The sequence below is a fragment of the Ixodes scapularis genome, unplaced genomic scaffold, assembly GCF_016920785.2.
Source record: "Ixodes scapularis isolate PalLabHiFi unplaced genomic scaffold, ASM1692078v2 PGA_scaffold11__112_contigs__length_91849675, whole genome shotgun sequence".
NCBI lineage: Eukaryota > Metazoa > Arthropoda > Arachnida > Ixodida > Ixodidae > Ixodes > Ixodes scapularis.
This window is the reverse complement of record NW_024609837.1, coordinates 18,405,898-18,432,346: the sequence shown is the minus strand read 5'-3', so window position 1 is coordinate 18,432,346 and position 26,449 is coordinate 18,405,898. Positions and strand designations below refer to the sequence as shown.

Here is a 26,449-nt window from a genome sequence, read left to right as displayed (position 1 = left end):
CCTAAGGTGTCGGGGCCCCCGAGTTCACGTGACCCACCTGAGGCCACGTGACCTCCTTGAGGTCACGTGACCCCCTCCCCCGAGATCACGTGATTCTCCTGATGTCACACGACCACCCTTTAGGTCACGTGACCTCAAGGAGTCACCTATCCCTCAGTAAGCTTCCATCCTCCTCCTCAAGAGCTGCGCTCTAACCAGCGTTACAGGGAATTGTAAACGGCTTTCATTTTTTTTTATCTTGCTTTATATATTAAAACAAAAATTGACAAAAAATAGAAAATCGAATTGTCATTTCAAATTAGTGCTCGCACTTTTCTTTCAAGCTTTTATTAACGTTTTTGAGCGCGAATATTTATGTAAATGGGGAAACGCACGAAAACCACGGGTTTTATATTTTTTAGGCGATTCAATTCATTCGAACAGTCTCGACAAAACACGCTCCTCGAGTACAAAACGTAGATAATTTTCTCGTAATATATTCTTTATTTGTTCCACCCAATGATATATAGCACAAGGTTAGGCTGCCTCAATCAGCTCACTTCAGGATACATTAGTGTAGAGAATTTTACGTTGAACTGTAAAATATACCCTCGCACCGCTTTGGTTCAAATGAAATTTGTAACACAACTACGTTCCAACATCTTTCCTTAATATTGTGCGGCAAATAAACAATATATACTTAATTATCATAAGTTTTTTAAAATCACTCAAGTAAACTGCGTTCTTCGAAGTCCTCCGAAGCAAGCTCTATTGTGTTTAACCCAACTGCGCTGAAATGCTCACAGGATTAACCGCCTTTTAAAGCGGGCTGGAGATTTTGCGAAAGTCGGCTGAGGTTGCGGAATGATTTGCATCACAAGAGAGCAGTCGGTAAACAAACCGTCGCACCGGGTTGTCGGATTGGGTAAAGGATATACACCCTCGCTCAGGCAACGGAACGCGGCATTAAACTTGTTGCTAGGAGTATTTTGAGAAAAGTGCTTGCTTGTAGGGAAACCATGCGTACACGAACCATTGTAATAAATTAGGGAAGATTCTTTCCGGTTAAAGTTTTAGAAAAACTTAGATTCTTTGGCTGTTGTGTCCATCTTTACAAAACTCGCAATCGCTCATAAAGTCTTCGGAATATTTAAGTAGCGAAGTCGGTTTAGGTGTGAAGTCAACTCCGGCTATTGGTTATAATTATGCTCAAAAAGGCTTCCACGGGCTTCCTCTCATCTTTGATTCAGAAATTAAGAAATGGGTTTTCCTGTTAGTTTCTGATGGTTGAGTTTTACCACGATGTTACATCTTGTTTCAATAGCGGATTTAAAGTGGATTACATACTTCTTTATCTTAAGGTGGTCTTCAACGTGAAGCCTTACGCATTCATTGTGCATTAACTCTCAACATCAAACATTTCCCTTAACATGCTTGCATGGTTCGCCGATTCTTTATTTCAAAGAAATAAATCAGGTACAAATAATGGCAAGCGATCAAACTATGTGGCGGTCATATACGGAGTCTCACGAAGCATTGTTCTGCGCCCAGTTTTTTGTTTTGTTTTTTTTGGTGGGGGGGGGGGGTTAGAACGCTGTCAGACCAAAAGATCGTCACAATGTGAAAAGGCACTGAACGTTGAACTCACTTCAAACACGGCAGACACGCAACGAATATTCAGCTGGCAGGAAAAGCAGTAATACCGAAAGCCGCACCACTGATTGGCTGTGTTTCGTTCAGTAACATTTACGCAATACAGGATCGTTTCACCAGACGCCGCAGGTTTGCAAAGCATAAATACTATAACCCTCTGCGCACCCCGGGCTCGCCTTTGCAAATATAATTGCTCTTGTTCTCAATAGTGAAGTGAATGTGGCACATTCGCTAAACTCTGTTCCTCCGTACTCTGAGCCTCAGCGGACGCTACGTGCCCTCGACGCCAATGCAACTCCGTACAAATGTCACGTGACCATCGGAAGGAGCGCAGCGACACGCAGGGCACGGAGTAACGTGGTATATTGGCAGCGCTGGATTGTTTGGAAGGGCTCGTAGCACCTGCTGCGGCCCACCGAAAGGTGAAACGGTGTATGACGAGCCACGCGGCATCCTCCGTGTCATTTACACATTGTGTTCCATGCTGTGTGTACAGGTTGCGTCATGTTCAATTCGGCTTTACCGTGTGACGCGAAACCATAAATAGCCGCCATTAAGAGAGTGCGCAACAATGCCAAACTGGGGAACGTAGCACGGCAAATGCTTCTTGACAAATCATACGTCTTGCGTCTTGCGGTCTGTCAGTTGTAATCGAACAACGGTAGGGACTTGAGAAATCCTGCCATCGTCCGTTCAACAAGCGGCCATAAAGGGATGAAGCAATGTTGGCTGCAAGGAACCTTTCTCTCGTTGTGATTCACCGCACCTGAATTGAAAAGACCGCATCAAGTTTCGCAACGACAGCGATACGAGGTGTGGGTGCAAGACTTAGCCAAAGGATTTTAGTGATAAATGGCATTGCTCAGTCGGAAAATGCTTAGCTTATCGTGTCTTCGCTTCGGGGTGCCTACACAAGTAAAGTTACTTGGCAATAAAACGACATCGAATTTTTCATTGGGTCTAAGAAATAGTGTTGCAGCTTGTTGTTTTAGGTGAGGTGCTGCTTGGGACAACTTAGTTTTTTTTATTATTTCATAAAAAATAGGTAGCACCACTTGGATAAGTTTGTAAAGTAAAACCTGAATAGTTCAGATATGACTTTCCGAATGTTTCATTTTTGGTGCTGGAGCACATCAGTCTACAGATAACCACATTGATAGAGGTAAGCGTAGAAATGAAACCTTAATCACGTATTATACTCTGCGACCTGTAGCCCCTCAGAATGAAAAAAAAAACACTTCACCTGCTATCTTATATGATACTGCTGAATATTTAGAGAAATAACTTCCCATTTTTGCAAGGTAAACGTGTTGTATCTATAATACCCCAATATAGCATAGTTGTGAAAATTGCTGTGGTACGTAAAAAACGCACCTGTTTGGATTTTTATTTAAAACTATACTACGGGTAAGTAAGCAATGGGTAGGGTGCAGGCTAGCTGGTGTAAATTGGGCATATTTGTAACCCCGAGACTGAAGATACGGAAAAGGGAGAAAGACAGAACGACACGGACTTTGTCCGTGTCGTTCTGTGTTTTTCCCTTGTCTGTACCTCCGGTCTTGGGTTCACAACAATGCTCACACTACAGGTTTTTTACAATTCATGCAAAGACATCATAAAAACACTCAGGAAAAAAATAACCTATGCTGATGTCCTTTTTTATATACCTATTCTTCAAAATATGTTTTGTATTTCATGTAAAAGCTTTGGTTATAAGAAGTCACAATAACACCTGTAGTTTCAAGAGCATTTAATTTTTTTTATCCTCTTAGTTATCTGAACACACACGTAATCCACTGCAAATCAGTTATCCTTCCGCCAAACAGTACCTCCGGTTGGCCTACACCATGTGATACCCGAAACGGGTATTCGGGGTTTAAGCCACATACCCAGTTTCTAGGAAATATTTTACCGGTCATGTTTCATTACAGCTAACACAAGGCGGCAGTAGTGTTTTTCGATTTTAAGGTTATCGATGCTAGGTGAGCAGTTTTTAAAAGCGTATTTAAAAGCGCATTTATTTTCCTTTCTGTGTGAACTATTATCTGATTTGACAACGTTGTTTCTATTTCCCACTGCGCTTTACCCCCTCTAATTTCTTCTTAGGGGTATATAAGCATTCACAGGCTGTAGACTCGTTACCTGATGAAGATCGGTCCCCGCTCGAAACATCGTAATAAACTTCGAATTTGTAAGTACGACAGTACATATCTTTGACTTTATATATATATATATATATTGTATATTGTATATTGTATATTGTGTTGGACGTGCAGTTGGCATTCCAACGCCAGATTCGAATGCGCGATTTGTCTTTCAGTAGTTCCTGTGTAGCGTTTACTTTTTGTTTTGTTGTCAATGACGAGACCCTCCTTCACTCCACATCGTCTGCAATGCTGCAGCGCATGACACCTTCACTCTAAAAAAAAAGGGTATCACCTTACACCATTTTGTCCCATATAATACACCCCAAAACTTCAATTCGACGTACAGCGCCCTATAGTCGAACAGACGGCACAAAATTTTACCAGGGGCTTGATAACGGTACGATATAACTTATTAAATTCCTAAAGTACGTATCAAAGACCAAAGAAAGAAAACACGGAGCTTTTGCAGTACGGCCAAGAAAACTCTGATAATCTTTTTTGTAGTCAATAATACGTACATCAGCTATCTTAATAAGTTGTACCACACGGCTATCAAGCCCCTCGTAAACTTTGGGGCCGCCTGTTCGATTATGGGGCGCTGTACGTCGAATTGAAGTTTTGGGGTGTATTATATGGGACAAGGGGTGTAATAATACACCTTTTTTTTTTGAGAGTGTTCGCTGAGGGGCCAGGGGCGAAGTCATTTAAAGCGTTCGCCTTACTACGGTTTGGTTTTCATTGTGCAAGATGTTTGGTATAAATTTCAAGATATATTTAAGAAGAGGCGGTGATCGCTGCATAGGCACCGTACTCCCTGCTTGTGTTTCAGGCTTAGCGGACATTAAATGGTGAGAAAGCCTCCCACCGCCTACTTTCAGTAATCACAGCTTTTTGTAACGACATGCGCCTTTTATTTAATCTTGTAGAGTAAGAATGATGCTTTAAATTCACAACTGTGATCAATTCCACCCTGAATCATGCCTGATAGACAATATGTCACCGAAATCTCGATGGTATATTTTTTTCCGAAACTAATTATTTCTGCTTTATTAATGTTGTATTATACGTGTTGTGTACCAAGCAGAAGACCATAAGCTGTTTGTAGATTCGTAAAATGCAGGCTCAATAATATTATTATCAACATAACAAGGAGTATAGGAACCAAATAAAATTTTTTCTGTAAGTTTATCTTTTACTTTTTTTAATGAGTCAATTTGCGATTGTACAACTCACGGCGCCTCAATTTGAGGATAAAGGATATAAAGGCCTTGCATAAATGCATCGGGGTTTTACCGGCACATCAGTTGAATTTCCCCGCCCATTTTTTGGGAAAAAAAAGAACGCGTAACCTATAAACCTATTGAGTTTCCCGGTAATAAATTTAGCAGGAAATTGATGAAAAATAACCTCATCTTCACTTTCAAAACTATTGCTCACCTACTTCTAAAAAACCCTCGAGAAAAATCATGTGTATACGAATTTTGTTTTGGTTCAATAAATGCATAGGGTCAAATAGGTTCATATAAAAGCATACAAAAAACTTATAAGAAGACTTAGATACAATATAATATTATATAAGAATTCTAAATACGGATGAGTACTTTCTTGCAAGTTCTTATAAAATCTAAAATCGTTCTTATATTTTCTTAAAATGTTCTTGTGCGGTTTTGTATGATCGCATTTGGTCATATGCGTTTATTGGACAAAGGAATGTCTGATACATATAAGAATGTTCACAAGGGAAATATCAATGATTGCTCCTTACACTGCAGTTCATGCTTTGTACGTCCGTAGAAATACAGATTGCTGAAGAGTTTTGTATTTTAGACCAGTCATCGATATATAAAATCACGTATACATGACAAACACAACATAAAATATATTGCAATAAGATACAGTGTTATATAACGGCTGCCTTTTTGAAAACAACCTTTCCAGATAATAAAACAAATTCCTTCAAATCGAGAAAAAAAGAAAAGAAAAAAATTAGGAGGCCTTCTTCAGGAGAACCAAAGTGCCCCTCTCAGGTTCAACCGTGGAGTCTAGTTCTCAACCCTGCCTTCCAAGTCAGCAAACTTGCTAGAAAGGTTTGGGGAAGGACTGGGGGGGGGGGGCGGTAGGAGGGTAGCTAGACGTGAATGAGAATCCTTTTATCGACCAGAAGGCTCTCCATCCTCTAGATCCGACTACATGTCAAGCCAGTCGATCGATTTTGGTTCAAGCCTGACAACACCAACGGCACCGCGAGGCCCAGGCTTCGTCAGCGGCGTTTAAGTGTGCGAACGGGGAGTCAGCTTTGGGTAAATAGAGTCACTTCTACGGTGGCACAAACTTGGACTATATTTCCCGTAGTCGCTTCAGTCGCTCGGAGAAAGTTGGCCAACAAAATATAATTTTTAAACCCTTTTGATGGATTTAGGTTGTAAAAATAAAACAAAATTTAAACACGGTCTCATAGAAGCCACATGTAATAAAACTTATTGTAGCAAGGGTGCGTTGGGAGGGAAGGAGCCAGAACTAAAAGCGTTCAAGGCTCTTATTTATAAAAAGAGGGGAGAGTGAATGGATACCAAACGCCCGCGTCTTTACTGTGGCTCGCCTAATATTTTTTCACCGCAAAACAGACACCTCATGCTAATCAATTACACTCTTTTGTTTAAAAAAAAATCTTCTGCGTCTATGATCGCTTTCTTATCTGATTAAACACAAGTGGTCTACAGATGAAAACCATCATTGTGCTTGGACGAACTGTGATCACCTCTAAGTAAAAGCCCTAGAATTGCATTTAAAAAATAAAATTAATAAGCAATTTAATCGGTGTTCCCAATGAAAGTGACAACCGTGATAAATGTATAATACATGACATTAAAAAAAAACTTTTATACACCTACCAAATATATGCTGATCTTAGAAATTGACTCTACATATTAGTTCAATCACATGCGCTAAGCAGACGGAAATATATGATGATTTATTTTTCTTAGCTACAATGTTCAAACTTTTCTGCAAAGTTTTAATTGTGGTTTTTCTTGGATATTATAAAATTATAATATTGCCGCGCGCGTGGCCGAGTTTTCAACGCACGAAGCTCCCATGCACCCATGGGTAGGGCTAGAGCCCTCTTAGTCTAGATTTTGTTTTTAAGGGTTTGCTTGAAGAGTTCCAGTCAATTTTCGGTGTTTTTGTGTATTTTAGTTTAGAAGTTCTGTGAATACCGCGGGCGCGTAAAAAAGAAAACAGCAGTATCCTGCTGAATTCAGTGAACCTTTCGCCAGCGCTAGATCCTGCTAACACACTGACAATCACACCCGCGACGACACATTTGCATGTAAGTTTGGTCACAAGATCTCTACATTAAACATTTAGTGTTTTTTCCGCAGTTGATTTTTGAATCTCATGGCATTTCTGAAAAAAATGAACCGTTATATTAAATTAACAGATGTTGTCCCACAATTTCGTAATAAATTCTACAGAAGAAAATCCAAGATCGGTAAAATCAGTTTAGGTTCAAAGATCGCATAAGAATGGCTATTACCACCAGTCGGTGTCAGATTTATTGCACAAAAAGTACACACCCTTTTCACAAAAAAAGGTAGCCACAGATCTATGGCTCCATCTTTTGAGCTTCCTGTTGACTGTTGCACCCTTTACATTTTTTTTATATTCGACTTTTAGTGTCAAGAATTACGCCGGATAGTCCGACTCTCACACGTGGAAAGTTGAAAACCTCAGCAATAGTTTATTTCAGTGTGAAAACCTCTCCATTTCCCTGGTTCGATATCAGTAACCGGCGGATTTTATCAGTCGGTCACAACTCACCTAGCCCTTCTTAGAAATTTCTGTTTTTCCAGTGCCGCACCCCCCGCCGCCCCCCCTTGTTCCCCTTCTCAGGGGATTATTTTCGACAGTCATGTCCAGCTCGCTTACTCCTTTGCGCTTATCCCTACAATATCATCATAACATTTAAATTCAGGCCATTCATCCATGTTGGTGTTAGACTGGTTGCAGCTAAGAAAACCCGTGTGTTCTACTAACGTCTAACTCCTGGTTAGCACAGTTGGTGCCGCGCTCCACAGTAAATGGAGAGGTCCCAGGTTCGGTACCAGGACTGGCTGGATCTGTTAGGTTACATTAACAGTAACCTAAAAGTGTTTGGAGATTTGCATTTTTCTTTTGTCGCCATTGTGACCCTTCTCCAGGGATTATTCTCGTCATTCCTGTCCAGGTCGCTTGCACCATTGCATTCAATTGGAATATCATTTAGAGTCTGTCGGCCTTTGCTAGCCATATACGAGAAATAAAGCGCTAGAAACTGATCACATCTCAACACGTTAATCTGAGGACTCACACCATGTTAGCAGTTTCAAAATGTCAGCTGCGGAGGGAGCAAACATTCCTATATGTGATGACCTTGATCGTTTCATTATTTTGTGTATATATTATCAATTTCATTCTACACAACACAAAAGGTAATTTTTGTTCCAAAAGGGTGTTTCCGCGGTGGGTACTATATTTATTCCGTTATACCCCCCGCTTGCTGGTTTTATTTTTAATTTCCTGGACGCGAAAGTCTCCTCAGTGACGACGAGTCAGACTGCGGGCCTACGGGTTTCCAGTTTTAGCGGAGTATTAACATATTCAATAATTAATGAGCAAGCTCTTTCAGCTGTCAGCGTAACAGTGATATATTATTAATATGGACACCGCCGGTCCCATTAAACTTAATTCATAATGTAATTCATGCATTTTGACGATACAACATGCTTGTATTTCCCCAGTTTTCTCACGAAAATGGTGATCAGATAGCAGGGTATGCCTATTAACGGGTCCATATAAACGAGACATGAATGTATTAAAATGCTTAATATCAGGATAAGTTCCTCGGGGTTCCTAAAATGTCTGCAACGTTGACAGGATTATTTATGCCCTGCTGTTGTCAAAACGTACCAAGGAATTTGATTTAGTTTGTATTGAATATCACCCTGTGGGTTTCTTATGTTAGAAGAATATATGTATAATCCCGATTTCGTGCATCTTCAGAACTCAATAATGTCAGGAAACACTGATATATATATTTAGCTACTCGAAGTTTAAAATATTAGGCACAAATTAAACTTCCATTAGAAGATCACAAAACGTAAGGTCGGTGCAAGTACTTCAAGAAATATTTTTTGGGCCTGGATCTAATAAAGACGAAAAAACTTCACTTTAGTTTAGAGAGTTGACCCAACAGACAAAACATAAAGCTGTCTAACTGGTTTACTCCTATATATAACAGCCCACGAATTTCACAGAAGAGTCCGGTTTCCCTACCGAGAAACCCAGTATAACCTTTCGTGATCTGGATTTTGAAATTGAAAATCTAACTTTATTCCATCTGTAGTTCAGGGTTTCGAAAATTATTTCTTTGCCTGCAATCCGGATTTTAGTTTTATATAAACAACTCCAGTGATATTTCCAGTTACACAATTTAGATAGTGCAAAGTTATACTGGGTTTTTCTGTAGATTTCTAACCTAGTTTACAGTATCTCATGAACCACTAGCCTATTTGCTACTTCGGCTGTAAAACTGCCTAAGTTGTTTTTTTTTTAACCTGAGAAACCAGCGATTGTTTAACGATTTTATTTCGATTCAAGAGTAGGTCAGAGATTGCAAGTAACAAGGTGTGTAGTTGGGCTAGTTCACTGGTCCTGTTGAATTGGTATTCAAATAGCACGAAAAAAACCGAAGGACCAGTGCAAGGAAAAATCATACGCAACGCCTAAAGGACAACGTCCAATAAATTTCCGGTGTTGAAAACTATAATTTTAAGTCTTTGCCTTCTAGCTTTACATAGAGAAAGGGAAGGTGCGGAAGTAGGTACTATTTCTGTGTATTAACTTTGCGTGAATTATTTATCCCACTTCCGCGTCTCAGTCGCAGTTGTATTAGTGTGAAAAAAGAGTGTCTTACCTTAAAAAGAATAGGGAAGAAAAGTACCCGATGTTGACGAAAGAAAAAATAGTGAAAGTTAGAAAGTGAATGAGTGAGAAAGAAAAAAAGAAGTAACAAAAGGGACAAAAAGACTAAATGCACGCAAGAGAATAAAAAGTCAAAAGAATATTTGAGAAGAGAGGGGGACAGGCAAAGGGCAAGGGCGAACAAGAAAATATAAAATATGGGAAAGGTACACCAGACAAGATGTTAATATAAAGTCACAGCGTGTTCTCCTTGTGTCTCTTGTAGTATTGTTGAAGAGCCTTGGCTCTTGGTAAAAAAAAAATATGGTGGACCTTAATCAAACAAAAAAAAGGAAGAACAAAGGAAGACGGATTTAACTGCATTTCTCTGGTTCAGGAAAATAAGATGAAAGTTGGTGAAGCCGGCTAGGCTCTGTCGAAACGTTTTGGCTGAAGCAATCCTTCCGTTGAACCAATTTGGGAGTCTGGAAGGGGCAGCGGTCTTGTGGTACAGGATCCGAATTGCACAATCGTTGTTGCGGTAGAATTCATTTAATCACAATTTTTGTTTTGTTGGGTCGCATTGCTGCGGAGGCAGAAGTACAGGTGCGGGTCTTGCAACGTCGTACGTCCACTGGAGGTTAGGGGAGCTTGTTTGCACTTCACGCGGCCGTGGTAGTGATTCGGTTGTGTTTGGAAGACCAAAATGGAAGAGTAGATCAGAATTAATATCTCTCTCAGGTGCTGATCTGTCGGCTTATATTTGACCCATAATATGATTGCTAAAGAGCAGACATGCAAATAACACGTTACCAGTAACGAGTTACTTCCAAATAGATACTTTTTGGTAACGAGAAAAGTATTTAGCTACATTTTTAAAAAAAGGAAGTAGTAACCCGTTTACTTACTTTTCATGCCAGCTTACAAGTAACGGAATCTCGTTGTTTTCATGTGAAACGTGTACAACTCCGTTTAAACAGGATCGTTAACCTGTATAGGCACCTATTTGCGACAAAAGCAGTTGGGAAACCCGAAAGACAACTAAACAGTAGGACTCTAAAGCAAAGTCTATCGCTGAGCCCGTCAGTCGAACAGTAGAGCTGGGAATGTCCTTCACCAAAAGGATACAATAAGGTTTGTTGGTGGAACCTTGTAGAATTTTGTACAGACCGAATGTAAGCCCGGAGGTTGCCAACACGAGAAGGCACAAAGCCCACTGCAAAATTGGAGCGTTAGAAGTGGAGAGAATAAAAGAGAGAGTTGAATAGCAGATTCGCCAGGCCTTCCTGAAGCACAACACTGCCGTTCATTCAAGCGCGTCAATAAAGCAACTCTCACGCGTCCCCGGAGATGTATTTACAAGAAAACAAGAAAAAATAACCGGTGAAAACTTGAAGACGCAGCTACTGCTTAACTGCAACGACTGATGAAAAGAAAACAAGAAACCATAAAACGAAAGGAATTGTGTATTTGGTCGTCAAACTAACGAGAAAAGTAACTCGCTACTTTTGAAGTAAAATAACGCGTTCCTTTTGAGAAGCGGTAACGAGTAACGTACTTAGTTACCCTCTGAGCGAGTGACAAGAAACGGTATTTAGTTACTTATTTAAGTAACAGGTACATGTCTGCTAAAGAGTCGGAGAGTTTTGCAAAGTATTTTGTTTTTTTGTGTCTGCAAAGCATTCGATAGTATATTTGCGGAGGTGAACTGGGTTGTTTTGGGATTACGTCAAGTAACGACAGATACAAAATGCTTAAGTTTCCGGCTTTATGTTTGAGGAGGGCGCTACATATTTTATAACATCCGAAACCTCTTCACATATTCAAAATTACGGGAGGATGTATTGTGCAACGTTCACAGTCGAATGCGCCGTGAAGCAGTGGTAACATATTTGTAATTAGGATTGTGTAAAATAAGTTTAGCCATTAAAATAAAACAAAAGGTTTTGTGTCATGCAGCTCTCTCCACGCGACTCTTTAATCATTCACGTCATGCAATGTCCGTTGCAGAGAATAAACGATGGCACATTTGTATAATAAAACGTTCCTAATTATATAGAAGGTGCTTGATTTTTAATTCAAACTGAATAATATTTTTTAAAAAATTGTTAGCGAGCTTTATAGGTAAGTGGTGATAGAATTGACGAGAGAAACACTTCGCGTGTTTTCCAGGGAAAGCTTTAATCAGCACAACACCAATCAAACAGTTTCATTAACGCGTGTTTGACGGTTACGCGGGCAAGATGTTTCTATGACTTCAATGTCCTGGTATAGTCACTAACAAAATAAAAACGGCAGGGCGTGTTTTCCGAACTTCGGTCTCTAGCACGCGCTCCAAGCTTTCCGCTGTGCTTCGGGAGCTTGCACTCACTCGAGGCCCAAAAGACGCCGAAACATCGTTGAAAGTTGAACGCTTGCCCTGAAGGCGGAAGAACTAAGGTTCTTCTCCACCATTATAACCTTGTCATTGACTATAGTATGTTCTTTATGCAAAACTTTAGTACTAACACATGCAAACCTTACTATATTACAGGAGGACGCTTAGGCTTCGCCTTGAAGAGTGGAACGCGATAGCTACCGATATAAACCGTTGCTCGTTCTCCAGACATGAAAGCGGGTCTGCGTGGTCTCGTTAAACATGTTTGTACAGGTTGCATAGCGGATCGCTTCCTGTAACAGCTTGGTTAGTTGAAAATGGCATACCAGCAGCGTGGTCAGAAAACTGCTTATTATGCAAAAAGCCAGAAACCATGCAACATGTGTTCCTAAACTGTTGGGACGCAGTTTTTTTTTTGCTTTTTTTTTGTTTTTTTAACGTCCTTTAGAGATCTCTGAAACTGAAAGTCGTTTGCAACTCCCTGTAACGCCGAATAAGAGCGCAGCTCTTGAGGAGGAGGATGGAGGGGTACTGAGAGGAGGGTATACTCCTCCTCCTCCTCCCCACATTCTTCAATCTCCTCCGGGGGGGGGGGGGGTGGTCACGTGACCTCGAGGGAGGGGGGGGGGGTGCTTTTTTTGGAGGTCGATACGGGGCAGTGACGTCCGTGACGTCCCTGCCGGAAACGTAAAAACAAGCAAAGACATGTCTATTTGTTTTTGTTTTTACGTTTTGCGGAGAGCTTGTTGCAGGTTGTTGTGTCTAGTGTTGGGGCAGGGGGAGACGGCGGTCGCGGCGTGTTATTGTTGCAGTGCCATACACTAAAGAACAGGCCAGATACACGAAACGATCTTACGCCAAGAATGTACGTACGTCAACGGCTCCCGAGCCGTCTTTCGATGATCAAATCAACCTGACCGACAACGTCGCTCAGTTACTTGGTCGTGACGATCAACGAACATTTATTTTTCTACGAGCTGCCCCCGCGGGTCCTGACTTCAAGCAAGAAGAAAAAAAGAAGGAAGTACTCGAAACCGGCCACGACGAACATGAACGCTGCATCCACAAACACCCGGAAAAAGGTACAACGGCAACGATGCCACCGACCGAGCGAGCTCGATGCCTAGCCGACACTCCGACTGGTCGCAGCGTTGCCGGCGTTGCTCCGACGGTCCTTGGCCAAGACCGTCTGCCCGAGACCGAATGTCCGAGGCAGTGGTGACGAACGCTGTCGTCGATTCTATCTCCGTGTTTTGTGCGATATGGAGCTCAAATAAACACCGTATGAATTACCTTCGCAACACGGTATGTAGACTTTGTTATAAGGTAGCCATATTTTATTCAGACACGCTTGTCGCCGCGGAGGCGCGTTCACGCTCAATTGTTTCCGATAGTACATTACTGTCCGGTTATAACTGTTTGTGGGAGCTACGCAATGCCGGTCCCACCTTTCTTTGCCGAGAGTCACGTCAGTATCCACTGGTACTCGTAAAAGATCGGTTCCGAAGCACTTCGATCAAACGTGCACTTCCGCTCCGAGTGTGCACAGGTATTTATGCGGCTCTTGCTGACACTCTCGTAGTTGAAACGTCAGCTCGCTCCTGCACCTCCGAGGCCGCGGAAAACGCCGCGGCGATTTGCTTCTATCTGCGTCGCTTTGCAAACGACTGGCACGGGCCGTTTTTTACCAATTATGACAGTTGTGTTGACTTCGGAGAAACGAGCTGGGAGCATACTGAGGTGGAGTACGCGAAGTGAAGATGTGAACCATGACCGGCTTTGTTAAGCCGGTCGTGAGGTGAACACCGTGGAGGTGAAGATGTCAAGGTAACAAAATAAACCGGACGTCACGTCACAGATGTCAAACTACTATTCTGCTATTTCGCTCTGCCTCGTATCAATTTCCGAAGAAGGCAACCCGATGGGAAGTTACGTGACCCCCCTCGCCCCCCCCCCCCCCCCGAGGTCACGTGACCTTGGGAGAGGAAGGTGGGCTCGCGCGGTGCATTATGGGACATTTCCCACAATGCACCGCGCAGTTACGCCGATGGCGACGGCGACGCTGACACCGCTCAAGCCGGAAACGGGCGCCTAAGAGCTGCACTCTAAAAAAAAAATCTCTTTAACGTCCCACGGAATTGGGCTCGCTTTTACCCTTGTAGTCTACCTCGATAACTATATGTGCCACCATTGACAAACAGGCAATAAATTAAAAAAAGAGAAAAAGGTAATCGTTGCCTAGTCGGTAACGTGTCTGGCACTCAACAAATTTTTGTAGAATCTAATCCATTCTCCACCTAAAATTTTTAATTGTTTTTTAAGCAAATTAATTACTTTATAAAGTGAAATCATTTAAGACATGCGGCTCCTTTTAATTCGCATAACATGCTATGTTTTAAACAACTTCATTCCACGCATGAAGTTTCACGAGAGGGCTTTTGGATGTTTGAGATTCCCGCGCGAGGACACGTAGCTCTGACGTCATGACCCTGTCGACCAATCAGGATTTTCTCGTCACGCCGTTTTTTTGGCACGCCATAGAGTACGGCGCAATGCTTCAAACAAATCATTAGTGGGCGCTTGTGTGATGCGTTTCTGGCTACACTGGACGACACGAAATAGACCAGAAGTAGGCTAGCCTCCAATCTTCCATCATTCTCGCGTGATTAGAATGTGTGGCTAGTGAACAAACTTTTTTAAATAGAATAATATATTATCATAATTAGCACTGCATTGATAGTCCATGCACATGAAACGTGCACAAATTATAAGAACTGCTCTTGTACCTACATGGTGGCTTACCTTATCCTGCTGTTGCACGGCCGTTCCCAGGAATGCTATATAAAATCCAGTATTAAAACCAAGCTACACATTTCCCGGGGAAAACAAATTGTCACTTTAGCACACGTTTTGTGTTGATTCATTTCACATATATCAATAATTTAGTTAAGACTTTTTCATACTTTTCTAACAGAAGTTTGAAGTATTCGACAAATGCCTAATGGAGCTTTAAAATCATCGTACACTAACACTGCAACATGTGGAACGACACCTTAAAACCAGCTAAGTAAATATCATGTTGCGTCTCTGGCCACAGCTAGATACCTCCAACCATTTCGCGCTTCACTTAACTATATCCCAAGGAATCATTCTGTTACTTTCCCTAATTGGCCTTCTGCTGTTGCGATCGCTCTTCCTATTATCTGATCCAACAATCGATCGACTGTTACTGAACATATCAATTAACCGCACTAAACCAATATCCTCGACATAGCGTACTAGAGCAAGGGGCAACTTTCTTGTATGCAGTAACTTTAAGTCATGCATATTTTATTAGAATGTTTGAAGTAATGTATGTGCTTTCACGTTTTCGAACAATCAATTCAGAAACTAAAACTGGAATAATAACACTCTTGTGTATGACGGAATGCACGATATAGTTTAATGTTAATATTAAATTAAAACAAGCCATATTAAATTCAACGCGGACGTTGAAATAAGCAATTTTTCGTTTTATTTACAGATCGTCAACAATAAAAGTTCTCGTTCATATATTTACAATTTCATGCTGACTATACAGTATGATACATTTTTGTTTTAAATTGGAACACAGTTTTCCTCAGTTCAAAAATTACTATTGCACAACCCGAAACATCGTGGGACAATTTTACGAAGGGGAATATTTCAGATGTTTGAAGCCCGGAGGAGTTATAAGCACACCCGACAGCTTTGATATCCTCATTAAAGAAATAGAAAGTGCGCTATGCATTGTCAATTCTAACGGTTAGTGAATAAATACAGTGGTTTGAGAGATGAAAGTCAATCTGATGTTTGTCGTAAATTTATAATGAAGGACCACAAAAGAAAAATCATTTCGACAGGCTCTTCAGCAACATCCGCTGTCGTAATAATTTCAACAAGCAAAACAGTCTTTTTTTATAAATAACCTCGTACTCTATGCCGACAAACTACACAGAAACATAAAAGTGTTCACACTGCAAGATAGGACTTTGTCGGAAGTATGTTTTCTCCGTAAGCGCAACGTGTTATTTTCGGTCGCGGCATTTACTGCAATAATATATTTTGTCTTGGTTTGCATTCTCACGTTATGAGTCGCATTGACAAAACCTGTTCATAACCTCTCAATAAACACTACAAGCTACCCTTAACAAAGTTCATTACTTTTTATTGAATTTCATTCGTGAATCTGTTTTGGATAGATTTTTTTATCAAGTAGCAAACTCAGCTGTAATCAAGCAAACATGTATTAAAAATAAACAAGCACTAAGCAAAAAGAAATTCATGATTCATATTCCCTGCTTGCTGATGTCTTCAAAAATATTTACGTTTTAGACAACTGAAAATCAATTTTACTTAAATGAAACCCAAACGACCTTGTGGCTGACGCTACTGTTTATGCGATTTTTGAATTGTCACAAACTTCAAAAACGTGCAACAAAACTCTGCCTTCAAAAAAAAAACAGCGCTGAAAACACATGCACCGTCACAGCAGAAAGTTTAAAAAAAGTGCTGCGCAGGAAATGTTTTCTAAAAGGCAACATATGTGCGCAAAGGGGTAAGTCCTTCTAACAGTTCGTTTAAAATTTCATTTGTTTTAATAAACGTAAACGTTTAGCGGCTTTTGCCTAAAGATCCGTGTAATTTTTAATATGTTTTTTGGAAAGAATGCTTTTTGAAATCTGCTATTTCACCAGCCTTCAATTAGGGGCTTCAGACATACTAAGGGCTTCAGGTTGTGGAAGGTTTTCCACTAGTTTTTGGAGTGAAGCAGCCTCTCATTGAGAATTCTATCAACTCATTTAGTGGTTAGAAAAAGTGGCCCATATAACAGAAGCATTACTGCACGAATGACTTGCTTGGTGACGTAATGTTTTATGTTAGTCTTGTGTTCAGCTTACCGCGATATAGCCCACTGGTTGCTGTCTGCGAAAAAAAACACGTAATCTCATCTTGGCAATCATGTCTGCCGCATAACTGTTTACCCCTAAAATATAGTAGAACTAGGTTGTCAATTTACACAATCCATTGAAAAGTCTATAGAGCACTGCACATTAAAGGCAACTAGAAAATCAATGAATACCAGTGATAAACAATTTTTCAGAGAGCAAGTGATAACTCAGTAGTAAAAAAACGCCATTGCTCACAACGGAAATACCGAATAAACCTTGAAAATTGTATTACAGTAGATTGGTCAGGCTGGAATAGGGCATCCGGCCCCAAGATGATGGCCACATACTGGAAACTGATTGATCAGGAAAGTTTTGCTTCTCATCATCATCTAACTTGTAAGAAGCCTGAGCTTGGCGACCCGATCTAGCGGGAGAGACCAGCACCAGAACTCCTTAACATTACCATGGAATGTGTCACCTTGTATGCCACAGGACGTATTTACAGGTTCCAGAAAGAAGTTCACAACTCGCCCAAGATTGTAGCTGTCCACGCGGGTCGATTATATCAACCAATCATTCCTACACACAATCGAGCAACAGCGAAGCACCACCGATGTCCTTTTGGTGACTTCATTGGTGCGCCTTCGAGGTCCGTTCTTTCTTTCAATGCGTCAGTCTGGATAGCGGCGCTGGGGCACACGCCGAGGTTGAGCCAAGGTGTCAGCGGCGTTCACGGCGTCCCTGGAGCCACGCGCATACAGAACGTGATGGCCAGGTTTCCGGACTCAGTGCGTGTTCAGGACGCCACTTGGGTGCACTGTGAGATCTGAAACGTAATAACACAAGCATATGCTCTAATTAACGTATATAATGCAGCGAACGCCCATGCCGCCTTTCTTTTTTCTTTTCTACTTTAAAAACGCAATGCGCGACATTAAGAGACTTTACATTTAAGAATATGCAAATATGGAAGCTCGAAGATTGTGCTAGATTACAGAATATGAGCATTTCTATGTCTTAAATTATGCTTCTATCGATGATGCAACTTAGGACATAGATTGCCCAATAGTTTGAAAGATGACTTGTGCAACATTCTAGCCACAAAGATTATTGGACCCAATAGCAGAAGTAAAGTTTGTTGTCTCGACAAATAGGTCCTACCTGACGGCATATTTCTTTGTTTCCTTTCGTTGCATGGCACAGATTTAAAGAGACACCGCCGAATATTTTAATTTGCTATAAGTTCGATCACATGCATCTAGATATAATCAATTTCTACTTGATTCTCGCTAAGCTTAAATTTTGCTTAAATTTTTATAAGAAACATTTTTTGACAAGGTCATAAGATCACCCCTGATGGCGAACGATAGCGTCAGTTTCGAAACATTTTGTTATTCAATTCACGGAATATCTTTCTTTAAATGTCAGATAGGATCAGCCCCGTCGCGTTTTTTGGATAAAAATAAAAGAAACTTAATATCAGAAAACTCAAAAGTGGCTAAGTATTGTTTTCTGTAGAATTATTAGTTTAATAAAAGTTAGTCGGGTACAAAAAATGGGCACTGCAATTTTTAATTAAACCTTTGATTCAGAATTTGTATGTTTAATTGCTGACCCTCATCAAAAATTCACGTAAAATCAAAATTTTCCCCCGTGTGGCAGTGTGGATCACTTCTGAAGCCAAAATCGCACCGAAGAAAGACTGAAAAAAGAGCGTTACATTAAACTGCCTGTCCTTCCACTGATGAAAAAGGTATGTCGGAAAAATTAACGATGATATTATATCTTACACAGAGACCAAATTACGTGACGCAGTGGAACAAAACACATTATCATTATGCATCGAAGCATTGACGTCGAGCGGACATATACTTACACGCAGTGCGAGAACAAATTTCTAACTGGAATGGAGGATCCCCCTTTTTAGTGGTCCCCAATCTCATCTATTAGGGAGTGTCACGAGGAAACCTCAGTCGCCTTTCGTACTACCAAATCCCACGCCAAATTGAAAAGATTCTTGCTGACGGAACACCGCCCAAACGACTGCGCAATTCTTTCGACCCCACTCTTCGTAATAGAGGTGAGCAGTCTGTAAAGCACAGGCAATGAGATACAAAAATAGAAGTCCATGTGTGACTTCACTGATGCTCGCATTTCAGGCGGCGCGCCACATTTATGACACCACGCCACAAACCTGTCAGTTTAATAACTGGGTTGCAAGCTCTACAGGGCGAACCCCCTATAACTCGAAGCTGCGAACAAAACTTTTTTCATTAATATAAGCATGTTTTTTACTGTGCTTCATCAAAACGTTAAAAATTTTGGGATGTTCTTATGCAGTACGTCCATTTGTTGTTTTATGTAGCACTTTATGAATTATGCACGTAAAGCTGTGACGAAGACGTTTCACTAAGCGTAACCCGGAGTTTATTCAGTTGGCCACCATTTGAGGGTTAATACGCGCAGAAATGTACAGTTTATTAATCTCTTGCTCAAACGAAAATCGGTGCATCTGCGAGTTAAAGAACGCTATTTAAAAGCCTAGTTGAACCGCAGCCATAATGTCTTAAGGACAAAAAAAAATAAGTGACTATACGGCCGATAAATATATATATTTATATAACTGTTGCTTCAATATAATTTTAGCTGCAATTCGTAAAAACTTGCAGCGTAGCCTTCGGACTGCCTTTAAGCTATCTCCGGTTCCCAAAAGTCCTAAGCGTGTCCCACAGACCGCGGTCAGTATCTCAATCTACGCGCCAGTTTCCTATTTCCAACCAAAGGCAGCGATCCAGACAGCTGGACACAGTGAAATCTGAAGAAAACGAAATGACACACAGATGACTCTCGATAAGGGATCAAAACACCGCGACCCCAGGATATCAAGTGTTGTTTTTCGAACTGGCGAAGGCGTCTCTGCGGATCCTGTCCTTTCAGCCGCAGTTTCTCTCTTTTTTTCTCTCTCTTTTTGTGGGGCGTCAATTTTTACATCTAGGTTATCACAACATTACCTCGCCTTTGGGTTTTTGTCGTGTTTAGTCGATAGCTTTAATGCACATCAATAAACAAAGACATATTTTCGAAAAGGAAGAAAAGAAGGAAAGCGAAGTCTCGCGGAATCCCGTTTCTGCCTGATCTCTTGAGCGACCCATCGCACGAAAGCCGCTCTGGCACCTCCGGATTTGTGTGAAAAAATTTTTCTTTTTTTTTATCCTTATTTTTTTTTCTAGTCGTTTCGTTGAGACACTCATCTCTTTTCTATCGTTTCATTGTGCTCCGTACTTTTTTTTCGCGATTTTGATTTTGGGGGCTCTGGTGTAAGAGAAAAACAATGCGGCCAGAAAGCTTTGGCAACGTTGGCAAAAATGCCGCAGGAATGTCTTCATAGTTTATTTTTTGCAATTTCATTTACGTTTTTTTTTTTTTTTTTTTGTGGGATACAAAGGCAGGGGGATGAACAATAGTGGCTGGGGGGAAAGATTCACGTCGCGGGTGAAGTTTGTGGCGCTCTGAAAGTTTCTTGTTCAGATGATGGATGCTGAATATGATTGACAGGAGGTCGGCTTGCCTGTTAGAAAGCAGAAATGGAAACTGTCGTCATTATTTTTGTTTTTGGCATGTGCCGCGGTCAATTTTCTGAGTTTTCTGATACTTGCAATAACTGTCTTTCAACAAATACACGAATTGTCTATGAACCGTGTGCTGTAGTAGTGCCAGACAAGGGTGCACACGAGCTACCAGAATTGCTTACTTTGGTAAACCCATATCAAGGTAGGAGGTCGCAACATACAAAGTCGTCATTTTGGAAGTACTGTGCACGAATGACTTTTTGGTGGTGTCCACGTCATATCGTTCAATGAAGTTTCAAGCTTCAATTGTTTTTTTTAAATATTTATATAAAACTTCAATTTTTATAAAACTTCAAGCTGAAGTGTTTTTTTTTTATTTACATAAAACATACATGGTCTTTTTTGTTTTTTAAAATATTTTCAGATTTGTTTAAAATATACCGTGAATGTTACTTTCGCGGTTTTTCCAGGTGAGTAACACGACCAGGGGGACATAGAATAAGTAACTAATCGCAACGATCACTCGGCTAATTCTTTAAAATTCATTAATTAACTTTTTAATTTGTGACAATAGAGATATGGTTTTAAATATACGCCTACTAAGCGTCAACGAAAACTACTAAATCAGCTCATTTTAGACCGACTTGAAGCTCGTGGCAAACTCGGGGACGCACCAAAGTAACCACTCGTGCAGCAGGCGCAAAACTAGAAGTTTCGAAACGCGGATGATCAGATTATCATCGCGTTTTGCCACTGCTAGCTTTGCGCCTGCTGCAGGATTCGTTACTTTGGTGCGCCCCCGAGTTTCCCATGAGTTTCAAGTACTTCTAGAAAGAGCTTATTTAGTGGATTTGGATGACGCTCGGTAAGTTTATATTTAGAATCATGACTTTTTTCACTAATTAAAAAGGTTATTCATGATTTTTAATAAATTAGCCTAGTTATCGCAAAGATTAGTCACCCATATAATGTCCCCCTGGTCGTATATTTCACCTGCACAAACACAATAAGTGTAGCTTTTACGACTTTTTTAAACAAATCGGTAAAGCTTGAAAATAAACGCTCTGGATATGTGGAAGACATGTTCTTGGGCTTTCAGCTACACTTGAACGTTCTACCTAACGTTCTTCCAGAAAATTTAATTTTCGATGTTTGAGGCGTCAAGATTTCTAGGGTCTTTCTATGGTAATTCACAAAGCCGCCAATTACCCACCTTAGCCTGCACGTTGTAATAATCTCTTCTACTTATTTTATAAAATGTTCGCGACAACTTCGTAAATTATTCGATATTACCGGTATATATATTTTTTTATTATTTCTTTAAAAGCCACGAAACACTGCAAGTCAACACGTTTGAGGCATATCGTCAGAAATTATTTACCAACAAACCATACTAGTTCGAAGTCTGGGAAACTTGTGAAAGCGACCACTCACCTCAATCAATTCTCAAAGGGATCCTTAACGTGTTGACTAAAACGTTAAGAACATCTGACTTCCTTTCTGGTAAAAATCCAGAAAGGAGGCCAGACGTGGCGTCGCTGTGCCGAACCAGGCTTCGTACACCCGCGACTCGTCTAGAGCGCGATGTTTTTCGGAGAGCTCGCTCCTGTGCCAGCAATATCAGGTCGCAATCCACGAGGTCTCTGTTTGGATGATGCTAGCCAAACCTTGAGGACTACAATCCATGCGTCGATTGCAGAGGGTTGGCAGAAAGGATTTTCACAACAGTGATGCCACCGTATCGTTTTTTCAACCGCAACAGAAGATAAGACATGTGCTTCAGGATGCTTCAAGTGGTCCTCTATTCTCAAAAATTCCAAATGACACTGCATGCACGATCTTCAACGAGGTCACCTACAATGAATGTACGTATTTTTTTTCATACAGCAGCGTGGGTAAAGTTTCATGCTCAAGGCCACACCTACAGAGCAAGAATACCTGTTCATTCTACCATAACGTCATGTGATCAATATTGACAAAGGCGTCCCTATGGGACAAGGCCGTGGTGACGTTTCGATAAAATTTAGGGTGACATAAAATTTATTTAGAGGTTGAAGTTTTTTGGAATCCCTCGTCAGTCAGACAGGATGTCAGGGAAGGTACCGCGTTCAGTCTTTGATGGAACGTTTTCTTTTTTTGTTTTTTTAGCTCAATGAAGACTCTTCGTCATTTTCGGGATCAAAAACTTCCACTTCAAACTTCAAGGTTCATTTCAATTGGCGCCTCAAACAAATTTGAAAATTCATTGCAGTATCAGTATTTCTCTATTTGTTATCCTGCCGTCCCTAAAATGCATTCTTGTATTTATATTTTCAAAGACGTTTTGCCTCTATTTAAAACGTATTTCCCATACGTATCGCGATATATTTTTACAGATATTTTTGTATCAGTATTTTAGCTACTATTTAAAGGTATCCCCAGTATTTACATTTCCAAATACATTTTTCAGTATTTCTGCCTAACCCTGCAATCAAGCAGCATCACTATCGTGTCACGTGGCGTATTTTGCTTACAATCGATTCAGCGATAACAGAACCCGTACATAAACATCACAAGGACCATGACGGTGTGCTTCTGACGGCGTCTGATTGGTCCCATTATCTCGTAGCGTCTGCCATCTCTGTAGCGACCGGAAAGGCTCTAGGCGTGAAATGCGTTTTGAGATATTTTCTAGTTGTGTGGTAAAGATGGACGTCAAAAACGTGGGTTAAATTATAATATGGGTGATTGGAGAAGAGCGCTTTCCTTTTATTAAGGAGATCAAGTTAAATCAATATGAAAAGGGGGGTAGCAGCTAAATTTTCCCGTAAGTTGTTTTTAGTCTTCGTATCCTAATAGTGAGCCTTTAAAGTTAAAGCTTTCTATAAACCTCTACTGTATCTTCCAGAATATAGTCCGCAATCTTTACATGCTTAAAAATTAAAATTTCTCCCGGTACAAACTATCTACAAGTGCGGACTATACCAGGTTTTGTATTTTTTTTTTAGATAGTTCATTGTGACAAAGCTTGAAGAATTTTATGAGTAAGAGTATATTATTAGTGATTTATGTATGATACAATATTCTTTGTGAGCTAACACACCAAGCATTTGTCAAGGTGTGCGTGTATGATAAGTTTTACGTTCGGATTAGACACTAAGTGCGCACTATGCACCGGGTGCGAACTATTTGTGCAAAACCTCTCCTTTTTGACCCCAAATTTACCCTTGCGGATTATGCACCGGTTGCGGAGGAAAATACGCTACTTATCAAAGCTATAATTCAATTAAATACGTCGTCTTCACGCAGGGGAAAGTGGCATTCATACAATATTTTCAAGCGGAGATAAAGGCCGACCCGCCAACGCAGCGACACACTAATATCGCGTTCACAGTGGCGCATGAGATTCGATAGTGAATTCGGCTGCAAATGCGGTTCACGAGCGACCCCGTTCAGACACGCTGGGACACGCTTGACGGTTTCCGGCGATCACGCGTGATTTGTTGAGAAATGCCTTCGGCACCCCTATTTTACAATACAAAGTCCAGATTAATCCAGGATGTAAAGCAAAAATATAGCTCCTTTGGCACTCTGCGGATTTCTCTTCAGGCTCTTCGCACGCATCACGAGTTTCCGGAAGCAAAAAATAAGACATGGAATAGCAGAACCCCCCTGCGATTCTCTCGATTTTGTATATCAGCAGAGAACAGACAGGGGTCGGCGCACCTTGCTGGCTCACGAGGGATGCCACCGACCCTTTCTTCGAAGCGGACCCTCCCCTCATAAGTAGCTAACCTTGTTTTGGGGCTAAAGTGCCCGTTTTTCCTCCACATTGTTCGCTCTTATCATTTTTGAGTTTGTGAGCGGCCTTGGTCGACCTTGGTGCGGGGGAATGTGTTCGGTGCTACCCGGTCGTGGCTTCGTCGGTGGCAGACTCTCCCCCCGTCCCTCGCACGTGGATCGAGCCAACTGTCTGTTTGACATTAAGCTCAAATGCTCGTCTGGTACGTATACTTTATTACTTGGCATCGTCTGGTGCGTATACTTTATTTCTTGGCATCGTCTGGTACGTATACTTTATTTCGCATCGTCTGGTACGTATACTTTATTTTTTGGGGTAGGTACCCGCTATTCCTTTTGTAGAAGTAAACGTTACAGGTCGAGCTAGTGCAGGTACCCTGCTAGCTTCGCGGTATTATTAGCTGCGCAAATGACCTCACGACGTGTCTATCGGTCTTCATGTTGGTCAAGCACGCTGTCGAAAGCATTGAGGAGTTCACGCGACTGCCTTAATGGTTACCAAAGCTGCCATTTCGACAGATAGAGCGAGGGTTTTGATCTTCTAGTAGGGACAAAGACTAACAAGGCAGAAAGTGACGGGCTTTGGCACCCCGAATAATAAACAAACTCCTACCCGAACCAAATTACAGGAGCGAAGCCTGTTAAGATTACGGGTCAATTCTTTTCCCGGCGGATTCAAGTTACGGATGTGTACATGACGTTTCTTCGTTGATTTATCTGCTTCAAGGCTAGGACTACAGCGACTTGGATGCCTCAGCAGCGACAGATGCCATCTTGTTTCCAAAGCCACCAACGTCACGCTAGCGTCACATTCCGATTTGTTGCCGCTTCGCGATTCGTGAAAGCGGTTGGGGCGAAATCAGTCCCAAGGCGATTGATAGAAACCCGCCCCAATCGCTCAATCTCATCCGCTTTGTGGCTGAGAACTCCCGGATCGAATCCGCTTCCAGTGGGAACGCGCCATAGAGCCCGCGCCCAAGCAGCTGTCCTTTCTCCATTCTTTTGCCTAGCTACACTGACATCAGGTAGAGGGCGCGGTGGCCTTAGTTTTTATGTTCAAAAAGCTGAGGGAGGGAAGAAGACGATAGCGCGCGAATATGCGAGAATGTCAAACCCTGGTTGGAGTGATTAGAGGGTCACCTTACAGCTAGCTCCATTTATTTTTACTGCACTCTTAGAGCACGATAGAACTCGAATCGCCAGCGTCCGGCGTTTGACTTTCGCATTCAAACGCATTCAACGAGTGCAGTGCAGTGAAATGCACTTAGCATTTGGCTCGAGTTAGGTCTCGTTAGGAAAGTAGCTTTCTGTTTGAAAATTGCAAAAAAGAAATAAGTATAAAATGTGTTATATGTTTCAGGTATGTTGAGGAGTGCGTTAAAATTATTTAGAATGTGTCTACGTTTACCAAAAATTAATAAAATGCCAGCACTTATTTTATAATGAAGTATGCGTTTTGATTTTTTTCTTCTATTCTTTCGATTTTGTTGAGAAATCCCACTTTTTCTAAAATCCAAAACCCCGTTTCAAAAATAAACAAAAGTAATTGAAACCGGAAAAAAAATATTGATATATCCTAAAGGACCTACAAAGACACTCGACAGCTGACGTCGCCTCAACCGGGAACTGGATAAAAACGTTGCGAGGATGAATGGGGCAAACCAGCAGTGAGAGTAGAATTCGACGCCCGAACTTCCGCATCCACGTGTCCCGGAAAAAGGCCAATAAGAGTTTACCCGAAAGACGAACATTGTAGCTCATACTTCCAACTTGCCGTGCCACGTGTTGTCCGACCTGCAGCCGTACAACAACAACCGGAGCCACGAGGAACATCAATCAAACCCGATAGAAACGCAAGAATAAAAGAAATAAGAAAATAGAGCGAGCGAAGTAAAAGAAATATATCGATGAAAGGAACAACCTTACAAGCTTCAAGTCGCAGACCCACACTCGCATTGAGCAATATTGGGTGCGCGAGGAACTTTCTCGGATGTAGTGAGGCATAGAAGGGGAGAGAAGGACGTCTACGGTCTTTCTTTGTTTACTTGCTCCTTCTCATATTAGTCTCTCTCACTTCGTTCTTTCCTTGTTTCT

At 41.2% G+C, this 26,449-nt stretch overlaps 1 protein-coding gene across 1 annotated transcript in view; it reads right to left on the bottom strand.

The window, feature by feature from the left end:
- Positions 1–17,414: 17,414 nt before the first annotated feature.
- Positions 17,415–26,449, bottom strand: part of LOC8031865 (zwei Ig domain protein zig-8) — a 77,306-nt gene continuing 68,271 nt past the window's right edge. The window contains exon 7 of the mRNA XM_042289149.1: positions 17,415–17,832. The gene's annotated coding sequence lies outside the window, so the exon portion shown is untranslated. The remainder of the gene's footprint in view (positions 17,833–26,449) is intronic.